Source organism: Cololabis saira, chromosome 17 (assembly GCF_033807715.1).
Source record: "Cololabis saira isolate AMF1-May2022 chromosome 17, fColSai1.1, whole genome shotgun sequence".
NCBI classification, from domain to species: Eukaryota; Metazoa; Chordata; class Actinopteri; order Beloniformes; family Belonidae; genus Cololabis; species Cololabis saira.
In genome coordinates, this window is record NC_084603.1 from 20,283,031 (window position 1) to 20,305,351 (window position 22,321).

A 22,321-nucleotide genomic window follows, 5' to 3' on the forward strand; every position below is an offset into this window, starting at 1 on the left:
GAGCCTGGTGGGGGTCTTTCTGTTTGGAGTCTGTACTCCGGCTTTCTCTCCCAGTCCAAAAACCTGCATTAGGTTAATTGGTGATTCTAAATTGCCCGTGGGTTTGAGTGTGAGTGTGTCTGGTTGTTTGTATATGTGGCCCTGCGATGGACTGGTGACCTGTCCAGGGTGAACCCCGGCCTCTCACCTGTAATTAGCTGGGATAGGCTCCAGCAGACCCCTGTGACCCTGGAAAGGATAAAGCGGGTATAGAAAATGGATGGATGGATATTTAATCGGACTGCCAAGGAGGACTGGTGGAGGACACTTTCATTTTCACACACACCTGCACACAAGAAGACGAACATCTGCTGCTATATCAAAATGCATATGTATTGGAATTTCTGTTTTTAGTGGCTTTCATGCCATTGCATGGCCACATTAAAACTATCCTGATCAATGACCAGGATAGTTTTCTCATCATAATAAACTTTATCATTTTTTAACTTTTTTTTTTTTTTTATCATTTTTTTAACTTTATCATTGATGATGACACTCGACTTGACTTATGAGGGGAAAGGAAGCTCCGAGCCCAGCCAGTAGCAGTGATTACAGGTGATACCGTCTCTTTAAAGAGCTCAAAACGTGACTCATCAAAAAATTAATTATTAATAACAATAACAATACAATAGAACACTTTAATCATGTGTAAAACAAAAGCCCTGTCTGTCAATTCTGCTGAGCTAAACTTTAACCCAGCGGTCTGACCTTTTGTCAGCCCAGACATCCTAATCTGCTCAAGTATTCACAAGGTTCAACGTGACTGGGGAAAGTGCTTATAAATGTCAGGCCACCCATCAGTGTGCCAGTACGTAACCCACAAATCATTCGTCTAACAGGAAAACATAAGATGGCTTTGCAAAATAAAAGGGCAAAAGTTAAAAGTAATTAAGACTTTACCGATTAGTAACACTCTGCATAGATTAAAAAGAAGCTTCATGTTTTAGGGCTTTGGACTCACATTTCAGCATGTGTTTGCTTTGTTTGGTCTATTTACTCTTTGACATCAACATAGATATTCATAAAGGAGATTGTTGACGCTACTGTAGAGCAGGACTGTAAATCAGATGAAAAGTAAACTAACTTTAACATTCCAGGAAAGGGTTGGTATTGGTAGGGTTTTACTAATAACTGATATCACGAGCAAGCTGGTTATCTGTAATGATTCTCATATGAGGACGAAAACCTATCGAGTAACGCTACTGAAGCACAGCCCTATTTGAAAACCTCCAAATGTTAACTCGTCGCCTCCTGCTTTAGTTTCAGATCATACTGTTGTAAATCTACAGAATCCTAAGACCCTTTTATCATATTTAGACAATAACAGACCGGGGTCCAGTGTGAAGTGCAATAATCTATACATATTATTATATCTTATTATCATTTATTATTAATAAAGAGAGTTTTGTCAATGTATTAGTAATTGATAACAATAACTTGTTAAAACCTACTTGCTTCTGATGTTGTTTTTAAAATGGCTGAATGTTTATGAGGTAATTGAAAAGCTTTCAAAGAATCTTGTTGGTGACTTGTCTTGTGATGTGATGATTAGTATGACTTAACTCACAGACTGTGGGATTATTTTGAAACATAAAACGAAGCTGTGTCTCAAGTTAATACCTGCAGATCTACTGTATTTTCACAACAAAAACTATTCTCACCTTAGCTGGACATGTATATTATACATATATTTGTGCTTGGAGATATTAACATACATACTCATTTTTATGTTTTATGCAACTGTGTGGATGTGAACAGGTCACACTTGAAAATGAGTCTTCGGACTCAAGTGTTTTATCTGTATAAATAAAGGATAAATAAAAAAATAAAAACATCACTGGCACTTGGAGGAGTCTGCACTGTGGAAATAACTGCAGCAGCTTTGCTTAAGCAAGTTTACACATTTATGTAATGTCATATTTGTGGTTGTTTCATCAGGTTCATCGTTGAAATGCAAAACACGTGCGCACATTTCACGGAGTTTAACTGTCATAGAGCCAGAAAATACTGTCCTCCCTCCGTTTGTGGGAAGGCTTATAGTCAAAAAACAACTGTTTTGTCTCTCAAGGAAATTTTTGAAAATCTGCCTCCAGCAAAATGCTCCTGATTGCAGGGGAAGCATCCATATGCACGAGCATGCACACACTTGGGCCCAGCTGCCACAACACAGACCAGAGACGCTGCGAGTCCAACCCACACGGAGCGACGGGGGGGTTTGCTCAATTTGCTCTCTGGTTGGGATCTCTGTTACTCCAACAGCCTGTTGTTTGCTGTCATATCAGCGAGCAGAACTGTATTTACTGAACCTTTAAAAGTAAACAAACATTCCTCTTCCCTATTCATCTGAGAGTTTGTTTTACCCTGTCTTCAGAAAGTAAAACCAATATATATGCGTTATTAACGGTTTATTACTTATCTGTGGATTATCCGTCAATTATTCATTAACGCTTTATGAAAGTATTAGATGATTAAAACTAAATGAGACCCATTCCATCTGTTGGGAAGATGTTCCTGGTACTAACGACGCCTTTTAACCCCCCTCTCCACCTCGCTGGTTCCCCTGTTCAGACGTGACGCTTCACTAAACTTTGACCTACTTCTGTCTCCCACAGTCTGGGCCCAGAGAACGCTGAGGGGGGGGCGTCATTCAGACCCCAAACTAGAAAGCTTCACGCTTGTCCAGCCCATTCATAATAATATGAATATCAAAAGGTTTATTTGGACAATACTTCTTTTGAATGTCAAATCTTACAGGGAAGCTGAAGGAGGCTTGAGGACGCATGCATGTGTTAAGAAGGAAGGCTGGACTCTTTGTTTCATACAGTGCACTTTATATTCAGCTGCACACACACACACACACACACACACACACACACACACACACACACACACACACACACACACACACACACACACACACACACACACACACACACACACACACACACACACACACACACACACTGTACATCTCATGCTGAGGACTTGATTTCACTTTCCTGCTGATCAGCCGCAAGACAAATCCTGTTTTTTCCTTCTATTCATTCTATGTCTCATTTCCAAGAAATCTCATTTAGCAGATGGACAACGCCCCCCCCCCTACCCCCCCTACCCCACCCAGAACCAATTCTCTGCAGGATAATGCAAAGCAGGCAAAGATGTTGTGACATGCAGTCACACAACACCTTCAGGATTCATTTCTGTCAGTCTGAGCCCGTCTGAGCTGGCACTGGCCAACAGCATCACTCCTTCCACCACAAGTATGTCTGAAATCTGCCAGTACTTTCAAAAGCACGGAGTCAGACTGCAGGCTGGCTGAAGGATCAGGGCCGGCTTGGATGAGAGGGTGGTGGGAGTTGGGTTACCAAGATCTGGGACAGCATCCCAGATGCTCCCAGAAGAATCCTGGGAGCATCGTAGCCCAGCATGTGCGCATGAGAACGGAGACTGGAGCCATGGACGATGCAGGAAAGACATCTGTCACCAATTAAAGAGGGGACTGGACCCATGATAACGCCCGAAAGATACAGTCTGAGGCTTGGATGTAAATGCTTTTCTTATGGTTAATACTTCCCAACGCCCTCATCTTCAACCGACCACAGTTAGACCGAGCTGGTCAGATGATGCAGGAAGGGGGTGGGGCGCCGGGTGGTACGCACTCCGCGCCGAGGTCATCTGGCAGATGCATCCTCCAAGCTGGCTTCACTCTGCTGAGCAAAACACGCACAGGGGGGAAGAAACTGGCCCACAGAGTGCAGGAAATCTACTTTACGAACAAAACACATGTCCAAACAACTGGGTGTCAACAGATCTCCAATCACGTTATAAGCTCACAGTGTCACGGGCAAAAAATCCTCTGATTCGGTCCAACTGGAGCAGGGTTTATGAAGAAACAACAGCTTAGCAGCTCCATCTGCAGCTGATGGGCTTTTATCTGTGATCAATAATTAATGTTTTGTTTCCCTCGCTGGCACAAATCATGTTTCCAATAGAGCCGAATCGGCCGACAACTTAATCAATCGCTCACGCATTATTAAGGAAACAGGTGTTTGTTATTCACTGAGATACTACTCTATGTTTCTGAAGTGAAGTTACAAATAAATAAATAAAAACCATTCAAAGACCCGTGAATGAGTTGTCTCAGAGACAAATTGCAGCTAATTAGAAACACTTAGCTGCTGCAGCAGGTCATTGCTTCCCAAAACGCTCGTCTGCCACCGGGCAACGAGCCTCAGCTCTGGACGTGATGCTCGGGCCATCCATCAATCTTGATTGTATCCGCGTGTGGTCTGCTGTTTCAGCACCGGCCACTTTGGTTGTCATACATCAACCTCCCGACAGAAGTGAAGTGGCACTTTGTGACATACGAGGCCCATTTTTCCTGCTCTTCGGAAAGAGGCAGAGAAAAAGAGAAACACTGAGTTTCCAGCTCTCTCTGGGTTCAGGGAGAGCTGAAAACTCAGTCTTATGATGGCTCTCATACTTTCCAAACAGGAGAGCCAATGCAATTAAGGTTGGCATCTACATTTCCACCCCCCCCTTTTTTTTTTTAAAGAAAAATTTCTCAACAGTCACTCTCGGGTGCTTTAATCAAATACACAAGTGTTGAGCAAACATAACTTGATTGGGCCACTAATGGATGTTTGGAGCGCTTGGCAGACCTCGGCACTCCTGATCTTTATGCGACGTGTGCCAAAGCGCTGCCCTCTAATGTCCATTAAAACAAGACTTACTTCACTCTGAAATTGATTCTGTCTCTTCTTACAGACTGCGAGGGCTTTTAAAGCCCATCTCCACCTGACGTCTAAAATATCCGATTACAACATAATTTATGTGACTTGCAATCTACTTGCACAAAAACAACAACAGAAAACAGCAAACACATTCTGAACCTCATATCATGCTTAAAGACGTCCTGCAAGGCCATGATAAGAGATGGATAAGAGCAGCGTGCTGGTGCAAGAGGCAGTTTCTTGTTACTTTTGGGTGTCTGTAGGAGGTAATAACAGACTGCAAGAGAAAATAAATCCATTCAGTTCAGTAAAATATTGCCATTTAAGGTTGATGGAAACCACAGATAACTAGACACTTTGGCAACATGTGTTTGCCTTATCTGGAAGGAAACAAGTATGAATTTGGGAAAGGTTACAAAAACAGACGCTGCAAGACATTTAACCAGAAGATATTAGTGTGACTCTCTAAATACACTTATGCTTCACTTGGGAAGTCATGATCCCACTCACGACCGTGTCAGACAGCTGCTGTTCCTTTTGGTTTGCTATCTGAAACCGTTTGGTAAGGTTTGGGAAAAGATTGTAATTTGATCTAGAATATAATCTATGTATCCACAAACCAACACAATGTAATAAAGACTGAAATCTCTTCACAACAAATAGCAACAAATATTTATCTATATTGATGTTATGGCAAAATCCACACACCAAAGCCTTAGCTGGGATTTAAACTTAATCTGTCTGGGAAGCAGTGCAGTTCAAGTAGTATTGTAGCACGTGTATGGATATTTTATTACAATTTTGGATGGCAAACCAGAATAACAGAAAAGTTAAACACTTCAGAAGTTTGGAGACACCACAGTTCGAGGGAGTCCAAAAGGGAATAATAACATAAATGTTCATACTTATTTATTATTTTGTCTTCTTAAGCTAAAAAAAATTGACAGTTGACCCAGGAATTGTATTAAAGATATGATGACACATCCACAGGTAAGGATTAAAGATATGATGACACATCCACAGGTAAGGATGGGAGCGTCTGTCTTCTGAACATCAGTGTCCATCGTACTGAACATAGAAAGACAAAAGCTACACAAAGCAAAGGAGCACACGGTCTCTCCTAAAACTGGATGTCTCTTGTTTTTTCTGGTGCAGGCTCAGTATATATATATATGACACATGACACATGTTTGGGCTGCACATGCACATCGTGCAGGTGTGTCTGCACGGATCATCTCAGATTGGGGCAGATGATGAAAATTGCAAGATATGCTGACTCAGATAGCACGGGTAAGCCTCTAGACAGTATATGTCAATCTCTGCTGCTTTGACTTTGGACATTACGTAGCTTTAAAGAGGTGGCACAGCTTCAAAGGAGTAGAATACTTAAATCACTGTAGTATCTGTTTAACCCTCCTGCATATCTGAGCTGACCTTCTGTAGCTTGATGGATATGCTGTCTGGAAAAATTCATGACTTGACAAATGTTGGTCAAATCATGAATATTCTGACACAAAGAAATAGTTCACCTGGTCTTCTTTGCAAACAACAGGGTTTTAAAAAAATGCAAAAGAACTCTGATTTAAGTCTTCAAAGGCTGAGTTCATTTCTGCATTGGCTCCAGAGGAACATAGAAGCAAGAATGAAGTTCACAGAGGAGCATCATTTGTTAATACTACATGATTTTAAGTTCCAGTGCCTCATATTAACGGGAGTTTTACACACCAGTAATGACATTTCATAACTTCATAAAGTTGAAGAAATCAAATTTAATGTGCTACCTATAGAAAAAACCCAAATGCCCTTAAATATCTACCAGGAGATGAAATGATGACTTAGATTTTCTGTGGCTAAAGTTCATTACTGAAAACCAGACTTTGAAAGTAATAAGACTCACTTCACAAGTGACAAGTTCTTCAGGCGACTTAAGCCTAGAACACAGCATAAACTTCTGAAGCCCTGTCTAGTTTTCAGTAACATAATGTTGATAAAAAAAAAGCAATTAATCTCTGCAGATCTGCTTCAACAGAACAGTCTGTCCATCTTCTCATAGCGTGGACAACGTGAGTACAGCACTGAAACTCTGAGAGCCAGCTGCATGACACACACAAAAAGAGGATTTATCATTGAAAATTATCAACAGCACACAACGTTTTGCTTTCCACGGCGGGAACAGTCCGCGTTGCTTCGTCTGCTGTCTGGCTGCAGTAAAATCTCTGGAATGCAAGTGCATGAAAAGCATTTACAAGTTAAGCATATTTGAATGCCTGATTTAAAACAACACCTGAGAACTCATTTCAGTGCTGACTCTGCGGGCGCTTCTCATGGGCCCGCTCTGATCTGCATGGCTCAGGACCAAGAGCAACACAGCGCTTCACAACGCTTTATTTCCAAAACAGCAAGGGTGCAAAATATGGATATGGTGCAAAATACCTGAGACTCAGAGCACTGTGTGAACACAATGTAGAAGCAAAGCCGTTAGAGATGTGGCTGTACTGTACACCTCTGAATGCAGAAGAAGGAAGGTCACTGCAAACCCTGGCAGTGACTAATTACAGTCTCACACACAAGGGCAGTCTTTGTGTTTGCGTATGTGTGAGTCTGACTGGCGGCTTGTCTCTTTCCCTGCTGTGTTCTCGCTCTTGTTCCGTTTTAATGTCCTGACAGCGAGAAACTGGCACAAGTTTCAATGACACACCCGCCGTCCAGAGCTGAGGGGAATCTGAATCTTCAAACCACAACTCATGACTGTCCGAACATTAGCGTTACATCAAACAGCTGCTTGATCTGGCACGTGATCCAAAACACCAACGGGTCGCAGGGAAGACAAAGCGCACGACTTCCTTTGCTCACTTTGCACAGGAAAACGGAGCATTTGAAAGAGAAAGGAAACGCTTCTAAAGCAAGACTACAGGAATGTTTAATAAGAGCAGTATAAGGTCGTAAGGGCGCTGTCATGCTCTCGTCTCAGTCCTGAATGGCTGGAGAAACTTTTCAGTTATATGAGCACCACAGGTGCGTGTCAGACTCCTCAATTTAATGTTGGTTATAATGTCAGCTCTTTCATACGGATTTTCCTCTACTGGTTATGCAAGAGGGCATTTGAGTGCACAGATACACCCGTGAGTGCGAATGCATTTCATTACCAACTGAGGTTATCTGATGGGCAAATTAAACCAAAACGCTGCTGTAAAGATTTCAACAGGAAGTGCTTCGGAAATATCAGCACCTAAGTTTAGTCAAATGTCCATCAACTTCATGATTGTGCCAAGTAATTTGTCGACATGTGTAAAGTAACAACTGTTTCAGGATTTAACACAGTCTGAAGCTCTTTGACCATAACTGAAGTCTTGCTCTCACTTAACCTTGACATCCACCCTATAACCCTACCTAACTCTACCTTCGTGCTTTTTACCCCCTATAGCAAAGTAGAAAAGTAGAAATAATTGTGTAAGTTGGGTCAGGGACTCTATTTCCATAATCCATAAAAATGAGTGAGGACATCATGCTCGTTACACAATTACGAGGCATTCTTGAGAAGTTCTATTGTTTTGTAACGTCCTGCCTTGAGATTATTATAGGAGAAGATGACGCACGAGTGTAGTGATCATGTAAGACTGCAGCATACGTGCATGCAGGTGGTGGAGCTAATGTTTGGCGTCCAGCTCACAGCTGTTTCGGCGTGAAATCCAGCCCATCAATCAGACGCGGGGAGGGAGTTCACCACCGATGAGAGAGAGGGATGGGGAGAATCTCCGGCATGCTGCTCCTTCAGCGTTTATATCTTCTCCTGTGGGAATTATTTATGGTCCAATCAGACCCTGGCTGTTTCCAATTCAACTCAAAACCAATCCATAAATTTTCGGTGGGCCTTGAAAGCATAAAACAAATAACTCTGAGGTCTCTCTCTCTCTCTCTCCCCCTCTCTCTCTCTCATTGTCCGACCTTCCCTTTCCATCATATTCCCTGCATCTGCTTCTGCATTTAGAAAGAATAAAAACAGCTGCAGTTATCAAGAGAACGAGCTGGCATGACAAGAAAAGCATACGTCTTTATGTGTACGTGTGTATATGTATATGTGTGTGTTAGTGCGTGTGGGTGTGTGCAGGGGCGAAAATCCCGGGGGGGACAGGGGGGACAAGTCCCCCCCATTAGTAAAGCTGTCCCCCCCTAGAATAATTTGAGACAGAATTAATAATTTTGGAACAATGCAGTAGTATTTAGTAGTGATGCACCAAAATGAAAATTTGTGGCCGAAACCGAAATCGAAAATAATAATAAACAGTAAAATCTTATTACACTTAAAACAAGAGTCATCACCAGAAAAATAACTTGTTTAGAGATTTATCTTATAAGCAAAACAATCTTGTTCCACTGGCAGATGTTTCTACTTATTTTAAGTGAAAATCTACTTGAAACAGGTGAAAATTGTTGTTTTTTCCAGTGATGAGTCTTGTTTTAAGTGTAATGAGATTTTTTTTAACTAAAAATGAGACATTTTAACTAGAAATAAGACATTCTTGTTAAGATTTTGGGTTTTTGCAGTGTATTATGTCAGATGTGCTGTATTATTGCCACCTTCCACCTAATACCATTGTTTTGTATTGCTCTAAGAAAGGTATTCTGCCTGTTTGCGAGATAGAGTTGAAAATGTCAAAATGCTGTATTAAAGGAAGGCTAAAACTTTTATTCCTTATCCCCCCCTGGATTTATTCTCTAAAATTTTACTGTTTATATGAAACGGGATTTTCGCCCCTGGGTGTCTGTGTACATTGACTGAAACAACTGGATGATGGTAAAGCCTGATTTATGGTTCTGCGTTAAATCGACGCAGTGCCTACGCCGTAGGTTACGCGGCGACTCGCAAAGTACGGTGCGTGTCGCCGCGTCCCCCACGCCGTAGGCTCTGCGTTGGTGTAACGCGGAACCATAAATCAGCCTTAATACTTGTTCTCTGGTTTCTCGTTCCCTCTCAAAAGCACGCACATGCACGGCTCAAACAGTTGCTGGGATAAAACGAGTAAATTCAGGCCAAAAGTGAAGAAAGTGCTTGTTAAAAAGGAACCCAGTCCCCCCTGGATCAGCAAGCAGTTTACGGTCGACAAGTTTGACAACTCAACCAAATCAAACTATCAATAAACAGTCCCGCAGGCGTGCGCACTTTGTCAGCTGCCGGAGACATAACTTTATCTGACAACCCCCAGGCTACCAATCCAGCTCCTCAGGCATGAAAAACAAAAAACAAAAAAACTATTATAATTTTTTGCAAAAAGACAGATAATGAAGGAAAACGGGAGCGAGAAAGACTTACTCACCTAAAGTGAAGATGTTCTCCCAGCCCCGGCCGTACAGCAGCATTTCCTCCAGCGTTTAATGTGATGTTTGTATCCGACCGTCTTTCCCGAACAAATACAACTTTTTTCTTCGAGCAGCAACACGTCACAGCCGCTCCTCCTCCTCCTCTTTCTGCACTTCTGTGCAGCTTATGTGGGGCTCCTGGTCCCCAGCCCGGTCCGCTCCTCGCTCAGCCTCTGCTCTGTGTATCTGCTGCTCAGCGCGGGGGCGTTGGGTAGCATCACCGGCACAGCCCGGTCTGCTGCTGCTGCTGCGGGGTCTGAGCGGCTCCTGGTCCTACAGAGCTCTAACACCGAGAAAGGAAGGGCAGGGGCTCTGCGAGGGGGGGCTGCGACGGCCGCTTTTGCGGACCATGCCACAATCACGTGTTTGTGACATAGTGTTTTGAATCTGAATCTGAATCTGAATTTGAATCCTTTATTTGAACATGGTTAAAAAAAAAAAAAAAAAAAAAAAATATATATATACAAGTAAAAACAAATATTTATAAATAAAAAAACAAAAGCAAATCAACAAGCCTCACAGGCAACCAAAACATGTTCAAAAGGATTAGGAGGAAGTCGTAGACTTATGTAATTCTAACCCTTATTTATATTATCATCGTCAGCACTTGACTTTTACAAAATCTTATCCCAATGTGGAATAACTTTAATAAAAAGGGAAAATATTGTATTTTAACATTAATGTAAATATTTTGCTATTGCTGTACTTCCAGTATTAATTCTTATGTAAATAAATATATTCTATATTATCATTATAATATCACTCATCCTTCTGTGCATATATGTATTGCATACACAATTGTCAGGTTTTGACACTTCCCCCAGTTTTTGAGTTTCAGTTCTGTCCCTCCTGTTTCCCATCTGCGGACCGACAAGGAGCAAGGGAAAGGCAAGACCAGATATACACAAGGGGGTAACGAGACACAAATGCAGACAATCAGGGCAGATGGGAAACAGGAGGGACAGAACTGAAACTCAAAAACTAGGGGGAAGTGTCAAACCCTGACAACAATAACATATATATATATATATATATATATATATACATATATATATATATATATATATATATATATATATATATATATATATATATATATATACATACCTAAGTACGTACACACATACATACAGTACACATGTACATAATATGCACACATATACACATGCATTCATACATTTACGCATACACATATACTGTACAAATACAATATACTTACATCCTCACATACCTGCATACCTCCGTAACGGTACACACATACACATACATACTGCTACATACTATACCGACCATATAGTACACACATACATACTACTACATACTATACTGACCATATAGATTGTTAATACAGTTCATCATCCTTATACCTCATAAAAAGGGATTCTTTATATATTTTCTTGAATGTAGTCACACTTGAGCATTGTTTTATCTCCACATTGATACTGTTCCATAGTTTTACTCCGCATACTGAAATACAGAAGGATTCTAAAGTTGTCCGGGCACTTGGAGTTTTCAAATTTAATTCCCTCCTTAAGCCTTCCTCTCTGAGAACATCACTTGGATTATTCCATGCTTTATACATTATAAGGGCAGTTTTTAAAGCAATATCACCATTGTTATAGTGTTTAACAAAGTGGAGTGTATAATGACCCTAACACCTCATAATTGTCATTTTTGCTCTTTAAATGGGTCAGGACTGTGAACATCCATCTGTAAACTCTGTAAACTCAACAGCGTGAAATACATTAATACACATCACAAGACTTTTCTTTTTTTGTTTTATCTTTTAGAGCTTCATAGGACTTTCAGAGCTGTAAAATACCCTAATTTGGACATAACATGTAAGCTTAATTGTAGGTATATGTCCATCCATCCATCCATCCATCCATTATCTATACCCGCTTTATCCTTTGCAGGGTCACGGGGGTCTGCTGGAGCCTATCCCAGCTCATTACAGGTGAGAGGCAGGGGTTACACCCTGGACAGGTCGCCAGTCTATCACAGGGCTCAATGCCATTTACAAGTGATACACCTTTATTTTTCTAAATGATTTCAGCTGGATTTACAACAGTTTTATTGTTTATTGTTTTCTAGACTTGACCTTTGACTATTTGGACATCATTTAAAAAAAAAAACATTAAAATGTAATCATTGTCACGTAAAAGCATCAAATCTGAAAAGAAATGAGCCGTTTCCAGGTTAAAGGCAGGGTACAACGTGGACAGGTCACCAATCCATCACTGGACCACACTAAGCAGAACCCACAGTTAAACTAGAAATGAAAGATGCAGGCATTGATGTTTCCAAAACAAATAAAGTTATTGTTACCATGACATTGAAAATAAAACATTTGTGACTATATGTTAGTTAATGATAGGTGTCATTGTTTTTTCTGTATTATCATTTCATCATTATTAGTGGCCCCCCTAAATCATGGGCCGCTTGAACCCGTGTCCTTTACCCCCCCTTTCGGCACCCCAGTCCAAAGGCTCAGAACTCAATCAAAGTACATCATTTTGAAAAGTAAGGACAGATTTTAAACTTAACCAAAGAGTAGCATTCAAAACTTCAAGCCGTGTAACGTGTGAACGTGCCAGCCAGCTGGCCAGCTCCTTCTTTGAACTCCTGTGCACTGCCTTCCTGCTACACACCCTGGAAACACAATACAGGGTCCCATCTGCCCTCCACAATACCCCGCCACCTGCCTGATTCATCTGTGAAAGAGGATCTGCAGGAGCGCCTGAAAGATCAAATTTGCTAGACGAGAGCATGGATTGATTTTCTTAATCTGTGCCAGTCAAGGTGAGCAGCTCAGACAGACTGCAGCAGGGACGGGCTGACCTGTGATGATCTTCATCTTGTGTCTTTTTTTTAGTATTTTCTTTTTATCATTATGTTTTTGTTTATCTAAATAGGTTGGTAGTGTATATAACTAGTTACATATTAGATTGTTGAATCATTACAACTAAATGGGAACTCACACAGGGTGAAGTAGCCTGCAATTTTTAAATTAAAACAAACTTCACATGTTGAATAGTTTAGTTGATAATGATTACATTTCTTTAATCAACAGCATATTGGCACCTTGTGTTGTTGGAACCACAATGTCATTGTTTGGTAATTTTACCAACCATGACCTGTTGCTCATTTTGAACCTTCACTTAATGCAATCTATCTGCTGCTGTTTCAATTATACAATTACAAAAGGGCCCTGAAGCAGTCGTGGTTCAAGGAAAGGGTTTTATCAGATTCCCGGGGATTTATTTTGCTCCTTTCAAGCAATACTTTATGATTGTGTGAGACATTAAAGAGCTTATTAATGTGAAAACGTCTGCAATGCAGGACTATATCTTAATAGGAATCCTAGCCATCTACACTTTTATGGTGAAAGTAAACCTGCTAAAATTAAATAAGTGAGCAAAAAAACATCTGTTGGCTGTTGTAGAATCTTATTTCCATAATTTCTGATTACAGCGCTGCCTCCAGAGCATCACCTTGTCTCTTTTGTTTGGTTCTCCCGCCTCAGGACAGGTATGTTCAGGAGTCCTGTCATCGCTGAACTCCAGCTGACCTTTTCTCCTCTACACACAACTAACCAATTTATTTCTTGCACCAAGGCCAAGTCCATAAACCTCACCTTTCTGCTGCCCGGCCCTCCTCATGGTTTCTTCCCACTCATCTTTTCCTTCGGACCCCCTGTGCTCATTTTCTTCCTCCTTATCCCCCATTCTCCCAACATCCTGTATTTAAGTGTGATCCTTTCCTTCACTGCCAATTTCAGCTTCTACCCCACCCATTCACAGCCACAGCCTGTCTCGTCTCAATCCCTTTTCTCCTTTAAGTCATCTACATGGTTCATTGGAAATTTAGGCTTCAGCAGGCTGCAACGCTAATATGATTTCCAGCTGAAATGAAATGTGCAAAATGTGTTATAGCCTCTCCCTATCACTGTCGGGTTTCCATTTATGTCCATTTCATTTGACAAGGATGGATGAAGAGTTTTGTATATTGTTATCTATTTCAATTGAAGTTGAAGATATATTTGGCTTCATGTAACAAAAATATGGATATTTGTCTTCTTACACCATATTCAAAGAAAATGTTTACTGTTTCAATGAGTACAGCTCTCTGTTTATCCAGATGTATTTTCTATTTAAAAAAAAAAACAACAAAAAAACAAGTCTTCATCCTCAGCAGTCAGCGAGGGTCGTGTGAGACAAGGCTGTTTACTTCATAATCACTGAGGCGAGTCCTACTCGTCTTTTAGACATGGTGCTGAGTGGAGGACACGGATAAAGACTCACAAATGGGGGGCAAGAGGAGAAGGAATAAATAAAACTATACTAGACTAGATTGTTTCCTAGACTAGACTAGACTAAATACAAAGCCAAAGGTGGAGCTCATCCTCAGAATGGAAAAGCAGTTGAAATGAGGATTATGCAAACAGGGAACGGACACAGTGCAAAGTAAAACTGGAGCACACAGGCTGCTGACCAAACTGGCCAGAGCAACAAGGATAGGGATTGATCAAAGAAAGCCCGGACTGTAAATGCTGAGAGAGGTCAGGAATAATGTGATGCAGGCGGGGTGGTCAGATGACACAGTTGTGAAACACAGACAGTCGCAAATCTGAACTGAATGCACAAAAGAAGAAGTTCTTCAAAATAAAAGAACATGCAAAGCAAAAATAAAACTTAAATGAAGTCACCTAGAAAAGAGATTAACATTACTTAATATGGAACTGAGGGTTAAAAAAAAGTGTGAAATACAACGACAGAACAAAACCTTGTCTAAACAATAAAAAAAAAACGTAGCAAAATCAGAACCCATAAAACATAAAACATCTTTATTCTCTGTTATAAACTTTCAGCAAAGTTAGGGGATCACATCTGTCAAAACTGAAATATTTCAGCAACCATGGGAATGCCATGAAGTTTTATTTGTTACTTATTTTGCTCTGCAGAAGACGTCACCACCACCAGAGTTCAGTGGTTCAGTTGTTCACCTGAATCCCAAGACAAACTTTGTTTAAAGTTTTGCTCCTCAGAGCCCACTGAGTCTAAGTGGTTAACGGAAAATACATACTTACTTTCCCATGTCAGAAAACATACTTTCAGTCTTATGATCAAACACAAATCTCACATTGTTTAAACTGTGCAGGCAGCACACCACCATGATGCAATAAAAGCACTTTGCTGGAGTCAAACATTGTTTTCCTGCCTCCTACTGTGTTTGCTTCTCCTTGTATGCTACAGAAGCCGCATGGTGTGTTAGTACAACACACACACACACACACACACACACACACACACACACACACACACACACACACACACACACACACACACACACACACACACACACACACACACACACACACACACACACACACACACACACACAGGCAGCCTGGTACACTGAGGACAGACATGGGGCTCTGACAGGGGGGGCTCTGACAAGCAACGGTTCTTGCACATCCTCTTACACATTTTGGTGTTAAAGCTCCATAAAACAAGACGAGACAGATTCCTCGCAGTCATGCTTCAGCAGAAATGCTGCACTGCTAGGCATTGTTCCCAATCCGCTTTGCTCTGTCTACGGTTGTCCGTGTGAATACCAAAAAGCCTGTATCATATGACTCACACATGCTTCTTCCCCTCAGGGTCTTCATCCACCGCTACTCACCTGACCAAATCCTGACCCTCATTCTGCCCCATTCAAATTTACCCAAATGAACCCGACAGCATTCCTCCAAAGCATCACAGTGTTTCAGAGTTTAAACGTAAAGCCCCTTTCAGTTGTGGGTTTAAAGGCTCATAAATTGTTCATGTTTCATTTGTCAAGCTGATGAATTTATGTGATCAATAAACAATGATCTCAAAGTGCACCTAGGATTTTTCTGCCAGACCAAAGAAAAAAGGTATATGGGAACGGCTTTCTACTAATACAAATATATTTGTCTTAGCCCTTTAAAAATTCCTCACGCACTGTCACATGCCTGTTGTGCATGCAATTAGAGGTTTACTGCTCAACCAGTGTTATAGAGTGATTTATTCATGTAATTCTGAAGGCTAAGATGGTCAAATCAGGAGACTACATGGTTGCACAAAAAAATGTATTCCCCCTAGTTGACTGGTCTGAGCTTGCAAGCTCATCCAATATTTCTTTCTTTCTTTCTTAATCTCAGGGCAGAATCAGCATGGCTGTTTAGAAGCAGATAATTGGGGCAGAAAACGACAACATTTCTGTTTTCATTCTCTGCCCAGAAAGTCTCATCTCTTTGCAGTCACCGTTGTAAACAGATTCTGATGGTTCAGTTTCTGTCTAATTCTGTCAAAAACTCTGCTGCAGCTGCAGTCAGGTCCTTTGCAGTGCACACTCACTCAGCACTCATTGAAGATGATTATTTAATACAACTATCCTACACATGCTCATTCTGAGTATGTCCATGCACCAAAAACTCTGTGTGGATACATTTATGCAGTCGCCAGCTCCCACTTTGATCTTCCTTTGATTCCCCATCCTGATGTGCCTTCATACATTTTAATTGCCATTCTATATGCTCATAGATCTACTGCTGAACTGGCACTGCAGCTGAACCCTGAACTCACAAAAACCTCTGTAAACAGGCAGGCTATTGTTACATCAACACACTATAGCCTATTGGACTAATAGGAAAACGCTGGTTAATCAGCTTTGAGTGCCATATATACAACCTCATTTCCAAAATGAGAGGGCAATGACTTGCACTTGTTCTATATTTGTCCTGTTTTATGTTAGATTCATTTTATGGTATGGCTTTTCACATCCTGGGTTTATTTATACTGTATCTTGTACAGCATTTTAGTTGCTTGTGGAATGAGACTATAATCATAAATCTAGTTTGCCACCGTGTCCCGTGCAGGAACTCTATAATCTGCGACCAAGTTATTAACAAAGAAATGCTTTAAGAAAATATAAATCATAGTTTTTTGCTACAAGTGAGAGATAATTAAATCATTTAGAACTTCACGGGAACCCATAATTGATATGAAATTGCTTAAAATGTAACTTTAAACCAGCTGACCAACAAGGGATTAGTTTCTGTCTTGCAGACTAAAATACATCTCTAAGATGCACTGATGCACCTTGATTTTTGAAGGTCTGTTTTGTTGTCTGCTGGTGCATTTTTCTGGTTGGCTAAGCATAAATGATGTGACTTAGTGTTGGAGTACAAGTGCATCTAAAGTACAAATGGTTCTGTAAGAGAAAAAAAAACATCAAGATGGGTTTGTTGCCAGTGTTGTCAGACAGAATCAAAACAGTGCTGTTGTTTTTTTCTTTACATTTGAAGATAATCAAAGTCGGTCAAGAAGGATGTTGATTGACAACAATGCAGTGTAGATATGAATCATATTGGACAAAGAAAGACAGTCTGTGAAACACTGTAGCTGAGGGGAACAACTCTTTCCGCAGTAAAGTGCAACAACGGGTAACTGCTGATCTCCCGCCGGATTGTGCAGGAACTCAGAGATCAATGAACAAACATTTTATTCCAGATAACACTCCGTCAAAATCCTCCCCTTTCTGCCTCTCTGTGTGATGTCGACACACTGTAAGCCTTAATCACAGCAGAGCAGATATCCAGGCAGCAAGATTAAAGCTAACCACCTTCAGTGGCTAACTCATCTTCTCAGCTTCATCCTCTAGATATTTTTTTCTTTTTCAACTCCAGAAGCTCATTTTTCTCGCTGAGCTGAAAATGGGATGCCAAGAGCAATCCTCCCTGGATTATTTAAACAGCTACTTCAAAGGGGGAGCAATTATAATCCTGCATCATTGATATGAAAAAAAAACCTGTGAGTAAATTTAATCTGACATATTTAGGGATAGAAAATGTGAGAAGAACTACTCTTTAAATTTGGAGGTTTCATTTCTTATGAGTAGGTAGACTGCAGGTTGGGCAGGAATTTTAATACTGAAGGTGCACATTCATGCATACAAAAAACACACACACACACACACACTTGCATACACAGTTTAGCTTTTAAGAACGTAATTATCTGTTGCTGCATTGCTGCACACAGCAGCATCCTAATCCCAGATGCTTATGCAAGATTTATTTTCCTGCCACACCTCTGCATGCACTGTGTCCTCATGGCTACAAGCAATGTCGCTCCGTACCCACTACACAGTCCTCTATAGTGTCATGTGCTGTTTGGGGCAGCCGTAGCCTTCAGGACGTGTTTGTTCACAGATCACATACTTGGAGGCCAAGTAGAAAATAAACAGCCTAACCTTTCCTTATGGAGTGCTCATAAATGTCACCAGTGTCGCAACTACTCACACATGAGCGTGCACACACACTCTCTGTGACATAAAACTCTGTTATCTGATAAAGCCAGCCCACACATCTAATTTCAATATCTGTGGTCAGTTCCTTACAATGAAATAACAGCGAGAGTGCTAAATTAGAGCATGCATGTGTGTGTCTGTGTTAGTAGTAAGAGTCAGTGAATCAGGCTGCACGTGACCCACACAACTCCATGCAGATGGTTATTCTTGTCAGGCAAAGGCTGGGGGCAGCTCGCTGTCATTTTGCGTAAATCTGCTCCATCCTACCAAGTTAACGATGAGATTTTGAGAAATGATAAACGAGAACACTGGAAGGAAAATTTTAAATCATGTAAGAATCAGCCAAGCGGTCGTGATTTTACACTCTACAAGCCTCGTAATAACTTCTTGTTCACTGCCATCAGCACCTCATGAGTAATAATGTTGTGCCTCATTGTTTTCCTGGTGGATTCAAAGTTTACTGACCTTTAAAACGACTGAATAAGAACCAAAAACACTTTTAACGCCTTAGTTCACCTGTGTCTGATGTTCTTATTTTTGTTTCTGTTAAGTGACAAGCTACAGTTACATGACGTGTATACATGTGCTCACAACATTGAAAACTGTGAAGGCTGTGCAGTGACATAATGATGGCAGCTGACTTACTGCCTGCTGTCGTTGTGACAAGGATAAGCTAGATATCAAAGCGAGCCAGGGACTTTGCGGCGGAATAGCAGAACTACTTAATTTAATGCCTTAGCTTCACCACACAAATATGTAAAAGTCAAACAGCATAAATAAAAGAAGATTATTGATGCCACATGCATGCTAAATCTTTGTCTTGTAAATAAACAAAGATCACATGTGTGTCGCTCTGTGGAAAACAGAAGGCCCACCTTTAAAACTGCATCTGTGGAAATCTTTGGATGGCTGTGGTGACAGAAACAGCGTGAACGCCTCCAGACGTTAGACATATGTACATGTGCACACAGACACATCCATGTTTACTGTCAGACCCAGCTTAGCGTCGGTATATCAGGGCTGGAACCACAAACACTCATAATGTAGGATACTTGAACTCTGAACAACACAGCCTTTGTATGTTGGAGTAAACACACTTGCATGAGTTCACCAGGGGTGGAGACTTTTGTTAAAAGGCCTTTGTCTTCCTTCTTCTTCATTCAACCTTCTTCACCTCTACTCCTTTGCATCTTCACCAGTCTGTGTGCTTTCATTTCATTATCACACATGTATTCTGTGTTGCTGTGACTGACCTTCATTCCTCTTCTCTGGGTTTTTCTTCCACCTAGTCCCTGCTCTCAAAATGAAGTCCTTTGGATGTGACCAACACTGAAATATTTAAGACACAACTCCATGGGTCACCCCTCAGTCAAAGTGATTCTCATCTATACAGTCCAGTTCAAACCCAACATTTGTTATCATGGAAGTTGTGTTTCAACCTCTTCACATCGGTGCATTTTCTATGCCAGTCTGAGTCTTCCAGCTGCCATTGAGCGAGGCGGGGGACACTTTGTACTGCTTGTGAACACTCTGGCGTATTTTTTTGCTCCACCTTCTCTCCACACTTTCAGCCACAGCTGTTGTTTGAAAAGTGCAGATATTGGCAAAGAGTCTCTGCAACTTGACTGACCTATAAAGACATCTTTCATGCAGTGTCTTTCATCATAGTTCCCACTCACTTTATTTAGCTCTACAGTAAAACTTTTTGATGTGTAGGGAAGAAAAAAACTGGATATGCAAAAAGAAACAAACAAACAAAACTAACAAACAAAAGACTCATTATAACTCTAACAGACAAACTCATGTGATTCAGTTACATCCTGGACTCTTACTCGTCATCTGCACACATGAAAGTATATCTGTCCTTCCTGTGCTTTTGCAATATATTTCAAATTGAGTGATCAATTGAAGATTGAGTCAGTCTTAATAGCTGATTAACACGTTGAACAAATGATATTCAGAAAAGTTCAAAGCGTGACAGTGGTTACAGGATGGCAAAATAGCAGGATCAGATAAATGAAGGGGGACTGAAAGATGCCCTTTACATCAGAGAGAGATGTAGATGTGATAAGTGAAAAAGAAAGTGTAGAGGAATAGGTGGAAAAGTGGACATTGCACTAATCTGGGGAGACGGGCCCAGTCAAGGGAGCAGCTGTTTTTAGTCTGTAAACTCTTCTTCTCCTGACCTGCTCCTCTATTTCACCCTGTCTGCTTTTTTTTTTGAAGAGGAAGAAAAAAATAAATAAAAGAGAGAAAACTCAATTGCTCTCTAAGCCCATCTTTTATATTGTGTCCATGGCGTGCCATAAACAGCTCCTGTTCTGAGGAGCCTGAAGAAGACGAGAGGAGCCAACGAGGCTGCAGTCATTTTTTTTACACATCTGGGTAATCAGGGCAGCTCTTTTTATGACTCAAGGCTATAAAGATATTGTATTGTTATTGCATCGAGGGCCTGAGAAACAATTCAAAGCATGTGTTTATGTGCCAACCAATATTAAATAAGAGAATAGCACTTGCAAAGGAAGCACAGGGTGGATGCACAAAGGGGGGTTACTCTCATGACTTAATTTGTCTCTTATAAGCATCTTCTCGGGATATAATTGTAGGTCTGGTTCCTCAGGCATACGTCTACTCTGTAATTTAGAGATTATTTAAAATCATCCTGACTTCAGTCATGTGAACTACACTCTCTTGAATCTGCATATTTCCTCCTCTACATGCTGAAAACCAGCTGGTATTGCTCTTCCAACATCCTTCACCGAACACTTAAACTCTATTATCCCTCATTTGTTTTCTTCAGCAGAAGGTGCCTCCCTGCTCCTCTGGGTGACACCTTTGTTAGTGTTTCATATTTTATACTGGAAACACGGGAAGAGTGAAGGAATAAGAGCTCATGTTTCTACTGGAGTCCCCGTGGTGACCAGGGGCTCATGAAAACTTCAGACTGCAGCTCCATTAAAAGTTACATCAGCCACAACAACAAGGAGGAAGGGAAGAAGAAAATTGATGTTGCCATGAATCAGGAGCTGCACGAATTTCCACCCTGGAGACCGGCTGACCCTCGCTTTTAGAGCGAACACAAACAGGGTGAGTACCCTGACCTGTAGAGTCACATGTCAGAAGGAAGAAGAGTCACTCTGCTGGTTTAAACGTTTCCTTTCCATGCTTAAAGTGTAACCTAGGACTTTCATGAATCTCAGTGATTAAAGTTGGCTGCCTGCTTCCTCCTAAAGATAGATGGATTTTTATGCCGGATCCGTGTTCCCATTAGCCACCTCACTAATTCACTGATTGCATAATTTGTGATTCAACCAGGTATTTATAATGATAGTGGAGTTATGTGTGTGTGTGTGTGTGTGTGTGTGTGTGTGTGTGTGTGTGTGTGTGTGTGTGTGTGTGTGTGTGTGTGTGTGTGTGTGTGTGTGTGTGTGTGTGTGTGTGTAGGAGGGGGGGTATGCTGCTGAGATGATGGTCTCACAGGATTCTGCAGCATCACTAACTCCATAATGGGGGTTGCAGGTATTTACCTGTTCCCTACTGACTGTCCAACTTCAGTCCTAGAGCAACCAGTGCAGTCACTCCCACACAGATTCCTCTTCCCCCCCGGACTGCAGTTTCGCGTGCTTTTGTCCTTATGTTGTTGTGTTGCGTGAATGCGTGCATCTGTGTGAGTATTAAACTGGGTCAAATCCCAGTGCTGCCTCTCGGATAGTGAGACATTAATCCAGGATTGGAGCTGGATCCGGTAACTCAATTAAACATTTCTATCTACACACATATACACACACACACACACCACCTCATGTTCGGCTTTCACTTTTAGATTTAGACAGCCCCATCACACGCAATAATGCCAT

General features: G+C 41.1%; 1 protein-coding gene across 1 annotated transcript in view; it reads right to left on the reverse strand.

Moving 5' to 3' along the window:
* LOC133463269 (leucine zipper putative tumor suppressor 2 homolog) overlaps positions 1–10,370 on the reverse strand; it is a 51,522-nt gene extending 41,152 nt beyond the window's left edge. The window contains exon 1 of the mRNA XM_061744713.1: positions 10,088–10,370. The gene's annotated coding sequence lies outside the window, so the exon portion shown is untranslated. The remainder of the gene's footprint in view (positions 1–10,087) is intronic.
* Between the last annotated feature and the right edge of the window lie 11,951 nt (positions 10,371–22,321).